We start from the raw sequence: 6,354 nt of genomic DNA, 5'->3' as shown, positions 1-6,354 counted from the left end.
GAGAGCAGATTGAGTCTCGGGTGACCAGGAAAGCGCGGATGAGGAGTTCATGGTTGTGCGAAGAATGGCGGTAAGGGGATGCAGAAGCTCGGCGCAGTGCTGAATAAAGCGCCGTGAGAAATTCACGAGGCCTAGGAAGCTTCGTAGCTTGCGCAGGGTTGTGAGTAATGGGAATGGGCGAATTCCGGACGCCGAGATGTGGTGGCCCTGAAACTCGAGCTCGTGTGACTCGAAGACACTTTTCTGGAGATTGAGTACCAGACAAAATTGCTGTAGGCGAGTAAATAGTTCCCGAAAGGTGACGTTCTTGGTCTTATAGCGTGCGACTCGCGACGAGGATGTCGTCAGTGTAGGCAAATACAGCCGGGAGTCCGCACGCCACCCCGGCAATTGAAAAGTGAGCTCGACAAGGGACAAGCGCTTTGGTGTGTCCCTGCCTGTGTTCTTCTACGTCGTTGCGCTTTAGTTATGGAAAAGTGAGCTGTGCTGCGAAGCCCAAAAGGCATGCGCACGTACTCAAACAAGTCGAAAGAGGTAGTGATGGCCGTCTCCTGTATATTGGCAGGATCGACGGGAATCTGCCTTTACAATGTCTGCTTTACTGAAGATTTAGCGTCCTTCCAAGTTGGTAGGATGCAAGTAAGAGGATAGCTATCGTGGACCGCTTCAGCGTTGATCGCCCGGTAGTCTTCGTACAGCCGCCAGTCTCCTGGTTATTTGTTGGGCACCAGATGGAGTGGTGAGGCCCAAGTGCTGGACGAAAGTCGTATTATACCAGCTAGAGCAAGTGCTCAAATTTTCTTTTAGCAAACGTCAGAGGCTCACCGAAGAGAGGGCGTGGTCGTGCTGCCACGGGAGGACCACGCGTAACAATGTGGCGGGTTACGCTGTGCCTGGCTGGCTGTTTGAGATTGCAGGGTTTCCTGATCTCAGGAAAGTCTAACAAGACTAGCGTAGGAGCATAACAGAATCACCATTGCGCAGTTGGCACCAAGGAACCAGCTGTGAGCACTGAACTGACCGTCCCCGCGTTTTCGCGCCAGAACGATGACAGGTGGAGCTTAGTTGGTGCAACGTCGCGTGTGCGCGAGGTAGCGTCAGGCGGAAGGTTGCCTGAGGGCGGTAGGTTGCTGGGATCAGTCATTTCTCTGTCCGGAGTCACCACTGCCGGGAAGTCGCGGGTTGCAGCGGAGTGCCAGAGCTAAAGGCGCAACATAGTAGGCTTCTAGGACCGCACTGCCCGTGCTCGCTTGTGCCCTGCATACAGGCCGCTCTCCTTTTTTGCAGAACCTACTGAAGTTACTGCAGCATCGCGTAGCTAGCCCCAAGGCACCAGCTGGGAGCGCCGAACTGAGCGTCACCGCGTTGTGGCGTCGGTGGGCACTACAAATGCACAAACAACTTTTCGTTAGCGACCAACTTTCTTCCCCACGGATCGGTAGTGGGACGGTACAAGAATTATATACATTCGACATGAGAAGTACAGTTCACGTGCCATTAGATTACCTGCAAAATTCTTTCGGCTTCTTTCTTGTACTAGCAAGCTTTTGATTAGCGTAGTCCGGAATCGACCTGCCTGTTGGGCATACAGATTAAGTTGTCCTGTGCCTGCGTTCCAAATGTGAACTGTTCTTTCCTCTCCAGACTCACCCCGGTATTTTTGGTGCCCAGATGCAAGATTCACGCATTAAGTACTGCTTTCTCATTCACTTTCTAATACTGTGCTTACCTGAACTTTTCTGAAGAGCCGTGCGATGCCAGGGGAAAATGTACTTCTTTTGAATGCGCAGCATTGCGCGATACAGGAACCATGTCGTATGACCAATGTACACGTCTTGGAAGTCACCCACAATCTTAACGAGTGCTGAACAGGCCACAATTTGGTCGAACGAATAAAGGTCGCTCTTTCGTCCCAGGACGCGCTCCAAGACTTCAAGTTCGGCAGGTACGTTCAGGTAGCTGAAGGAAACAAGTTGCGAAGGAGAAGCACTTTAGAAGGGTTAACTGCTGGGCTAGTTGGTGATCATACATACTAAAAAAAAATTTTTCCTCCAAAACAACACACACAGGAAAGACGACGACACCAGGAGCGCCCGTGGTGTCGTCGTCTTTCCTGTGTGTGTTGTTTTGGCGCAAAAAATCTCTTTAGTATGTACGAAGGAAAAGATGAAAGAACGCTTTGAAGGAACAAAGCTAAAAATACGGTAATGTCATTACGGCAATTACTCGTTATCACAATGAGAAAGAAGATGATCATTCGGTAAAACAAGTTTTATCAAAGCCAGCCCCCAAACCCTCTTAGCACTACTGGCTCACCAAGATGCCAGAAAGAACCATACCCGCTTACATTACTGAATAATATTCCTGAACCTGCCAGGAAGACAAACGACAGGGTCCCGCATAAAAACTCGAGTTTATGTGCCAAGAACACCTGTAGGATTTTAGGCGCCTCAATTGCGGGTTACGGGAAAACAAGCAAGTGTCCAACGATATTCAAGGGCGTTTTGAGACAAGGAAAAAAGGAATTCATATCTTAGTGTACAGCCGGCTTATTTACGAAAGGCGAATGCAATATTTATGTGCTAGTTTGCGGCCGGATGCTTTCAAAAGTCAATCATCGGCGTCATATTAGTGCATCAAGATTAACTGCATTTAAGGAGGCCATGCGTGCTTCAGGGATGCGAAACGCCCATTAACAATATGAGATTGGAAAATTGAAAATGACCACTGACTTAGATACGTTATCGCGGCGATCGATGCCATGAAGTAGAGAATCTACAGAATGGTGTTCTGTGCCGGTATTTTCAATGCGGCATTATCTATGCGGCATGCCTATCTGCCACTAGCGGTATGAAAAATTCTCCGAGATAAGGCGCGGAGGATGGTTGAAAGCCGGTACGTTTAAATGGTCCCGATACAAAGCTTGCAGTACGACGAAAGAGGCCTCAGTACCGAGAATTGTTTCCTCGGCCAGGGTGTCCGGTATGTAAACACGAGGACATTGAGGCCGACATTCATCACTTACTGTGGGACTGCCCAGCTCTCAAGCCTACAAGGATCCGGCACCTGATGGCAGCAGGTCTTTCGCCAAGCAACCCTTCTTCATACATTGCCTGGACGCAGGGACCGTACCATCGTTCTCTACTGGACTTCATCAAATCAGCTAACCTTTTTCCATTCACTTAATCTCTACTACATCATTCATCACACCTTCACCCATCATTGATGCCCTGGGGCAATAAATCTCGCTTTAAAAAAAATCCTTGGCATCGAATAAACGCACTCTTCGTCCCGGGAAAAATGTACATACCGCTGAAGGCTAAACAGACTCTAATGACTGCGCAAGCTGCCTGATAAAAAAAAAAACACCGCTCAGCTTCTTTACTGCGCGATGGGCTGAAGGCCGAGCGGCTGACGAGCCGAGGCAAATGAGACCTTTTGATGCCGTGCTCAGTGAGGAGCTTGCTATCTTCAACGCGAAAAGTTTACAGCACTCAATGATTGCCTTGTACAGACACCAAGCCTACTTTTTGTCTTTGACAAACTCTTTTTTCTCTGCATAAAATCAGTTTTATATAACAAAGTACTTAGTAAGGTAATAATATAATTACCTTTCATTTGTCACTTACGCTCAATTAGACTTTTAGTAGCCGTTCCGTACCCAAGGCAAGTACTTATTCAAGTGGTAAATCTGACAGCGTTCTCTCAGAAGTTTCTAGAATTCTGTTACCGTGGTGGAAGTTATTTACCAGCTATTAGGTAAACGTAATGTAATGCTACGCTTACACAGCTCGGGTGACTCCTGATATCTCCCGTGAAAAGTCCAGCGTGTTGTTCTCGAAGGCATCGCTTAGACCGGCCAGCTGCTTCATTTGAAGATGGGCCTGCGATTTCGAAAGAAGTTGGCAGCAAGGTCCCATGATTTGAAATATATTTTGTGTGAAAATTTATTCGCAGAGTGGCAGCACACAGTAAGCTGAAATGACATCGTAATAGTCGCTTAGGGAGGTTTTTGTCCAAGCACAGAAATCTGTTGAGAAATGCAAGGGTTTGAAAGCCACCTGTCCGGCTTGCTAAGCTGCTCTTGGATACATTTGAGCAGAATGTACAATGAAGAAAAATATACAATGAGCAACAATACATGGCCGCAGGACTGCATAAATCTATCATCAAGGCTGGACCTTTTATTAGGGCCACAACTGGACTAGATACCAAGAGAAGGCAAGCGTAATAGGGGGCGGCAGAAATTTGGGTGAGTGGAAGAGATTCAGAAGTTTGCTGGGATAAGGTGGCCGCAGCTGGCATAGGAGAGGGCATATTGGAGAGATATCGAAGAGGTTTTTGTCCTGCAGTGGGCGCAGTCAGGCTGATGATGATTACGAAATGACGTCATGGACAAAACTTTGCGGGACGTGTTCAAGCGCCCCAAAAAAAATTACTTTAATGCCATCGAGCAATGTAGGTTGTACGTGATCGGTGGATGCCCGCGACTTTGTTCGAACCATCCGTCTTCTTGTTGACGGCCCTGCGCCGAGAAGCGGCGACTTCTCTTTTAGTCCCCATCGGTGTGTCGGCAAGAAGCGTGCAGGGAGAGGCAGGCGGGCGTTTACCGCCCGAGGCCGCGGCAAAGCTAGAGGGAAGGAGAGAGGACGTTTTTCCCGGAACTCCCAGAGGTCGCCGTTTTTCTGCGACAATGCGGCCGCGCGCGGAGACACGAGCAGTGACTCTGTCGAAGCCGCCAGACGCCGGCCGGCGCCCTCGTCCGTCTCGGTTTCAGGGGTCATCACCAACGGGCGAGACGGGTCTGAACGCTCCCGCTTGACTGAAAACAAATAAGCGTAGCGTGCGGTCAGCGCGGACGCGGCTAGCAGGCGCCGCGGTGGCGCCGACGCCCGAGGACAGTGCATACCAACGGCTCTAGAGAAGTGGGCCGGCTTAACGAAACGTAGATGTACAAAAGGAGTGCTGACGCACGTTCAGGAATAGCAACTACAGGCTGCGCCGTTTTCCAGATTTTTGGGGGACGCCTGTCAACAGACTTCCCGAAGACGAGTAGTTTGTCACTCGCGGCGGCAGCGCCTTGGTTGAGATCTATAATGGCGTAATGCTGGGAGCCGCCAGGTTCACGAGTTCTCAGGAAGGCGGCGACACGTGAGTTTTTTGGTGTATTTTGATGCGTTTCCCTTTTTATTTTGTAAGGGAGAGAGTTTGAGTAACACTGTGGTAGTATGGGGCGTGGCACGTAAACCTAGTGGGTTAATCATTTTGAGGCCCTCTACCGGATTGTCATTTTCTTAAAGCAATTTTTGTTCTTTTTGTGCTGTGTATTTTAGGAAGAGGGTTTTGAACCTTGCCGAAACGGGAAGGCGTGCCATGCAGTCTTAAACCAACCATGTGTTGGTTTGTCGTGATTGGGTGATGCAAGGGGTGGGCCAGGCTTCTAGGCTTTAAAATCGGGCCCGGGGCTTGAAAAATTGTTCTGAGCTAGATTTAGATCGCTTGCATCTTCGGCGATGCCAAGGAGAGAAGACTTTCCCTTAGCCAGTTTCATGTAATCATGCTCGCCGTTTATTTTGTTATAAATATGTAAATTCCTTTATAAGACTTCAGTTTACCTTCCCTCAAGTCAGTTGTTGCCAGATCTCGTCTGTTATACCGTCTCGGACGGTGGGGTACCTAGCGCTGGAGCCCGGTATACGTGTATAGGAAACGTATCGGGAATCTTTTGCTAGGTCAACAAAAAATTGAAACACAAAGAAAGAAGCATGCTACATTTTATAAAAAGCTACAGCTGACTGACCTGCGCGGCGAAACCGGAAAAAAAAATTTTTCGTGAATCCGCGTCCCGCACTTTTTCAATGACTGTACATCCTTTTTTTACAAATTCTTTATTGGCTGCTCGGCTCTGTTCAATCTGTAGACGTTACGATCAGGTCATAGTCTAATGAATGACTAATCATCTAAAACCTATTAACATATCTCTACTCCTGCTCATAATGACCAGTGCGTGGGTTCGGACACCTTAGCGACTCATAAATCTCCATTTCAACACCCTAGACACAAGGACCTAGAATTACAAAAGAAACAGGCCATCCGACCTCAACAAAGGCTCAATTACAAAACTATGGCGGGGCTATATGCCAGAGAACTGCGTAGTACAAAAGCTGCGATTGCTGCACTTAGAGCTTATAATAACGGCAATGATACTGCCATATAATTTGGGGCATCAAAGAACTCAGCCTTTCTTAGCTATAATTATCACGGGCATAATGATATAGCTGTCACCTTACTATTCAACCTACGCATCTTTTATTAATAAAAAGTGTAAGGGCACTGATGTATCTGCTAAAAGAA

The sequence above is a fragment of the Amblyomma americanum genome, chromosome 5 (genome assembly GCF_052857255.1).
Source record: "Amblyomma americanum isolate KBUSLIRL-KWMA chromosome 5, ASM5285725v1, whole genome shotgun sequence".
Classification (NCBI taxonomy): Eukaryota; Metazoa; Arthropoda; class Arachnida; order Ixodida; family Ixodidae; genus Amblyomma; species Amblyomma americanum.
Note: the sequence above shows the minus strand (reverse complement) of the source record.